Source organism: Pteropus alecto, unplaced genomic scaffold, assembly GCF_000325575.1.
Source record: "Pteropus alecto unplaced genomic scaffold, ASM32557v1 scaffold467, whole genome shotgun sequence".
NCBI classification, from domain to species: domain Eukaryota; kingdom Metazoa; phylum Chordata; class Mammalia; order Chiroptera; family Pteropodidae; genus Pteropus; species Pteropus alecto.
In genome coordinates this window covers 897,016-897,856 of record NW_006439722.1, presented here as the reverse complement: position 1 = coordinate 897,856, position 841 = coordinate 897,016, and positions in this window count along the sequence as shown.

Below are 841 nucleotides of genomic sequence, written 5' to 3'. Positions count from 1 at the left end.
AACATTATAGTTATTTTTGTGAAAGAAAATGGACATTATGGGGAAGAGAACTTGGAATGATAAGAATAATTAGTGGTAGAATTATGGCTAGAACCCATATCTAGCCATAATTTTATGAAATAAGGATCATAAAATTAAATGGTATCATATAAGAAGATATGAAAATAAAGAAGAAACATAAAAAAGTTCAGAGAAAATTGTAAGATCAAATAATATTTTGTTAAGCAATTATTAACAATATCATATTTATGTCTATTTAGCACTTACAATGTTACCAGGAACAACTTATCTCTTTCACATCCCAATAACAGCTACAAATAAAGTTTCAGGGATATTAGGTAACTCCCACAAAATCACATGGTTAGCAAATGACAAAATCACAGTTCAGAGCAATCTTTCTAACCTCTGAGTTTCCAAACACTTTGTCTATATCTTCAATATAAGTAAAAAATAAAGTAACATTTAACTGAGCTATATTTGGATGCAGGACGTAGTAGTGCGTGTAAATGGAAACATTAATAATATTGGAAAGTAATGACATTTTCAAGGAATGTGTGAGGAATGAAGTGAGAATTAAAGAATGAAAATAATAACCTAAATAGCTTCAGTGAAGAGAATTAGGAATTGAGAAGTTAATGACAAATGACTCTAATCATCTTCTTAAAGTAGGAAGTATTGTCAAGCATGGAACTATAATGACCATACATTAAAATATCCATTTTGGATATGAAATTAGAAAAAATATATTTATTTCACATTTGCACCACTCAAAGAGGTTTCAAATGTTTTATATTATTAAAAAATAAATTTCTTTTACCAAAATGAAAATTGAATATATTGT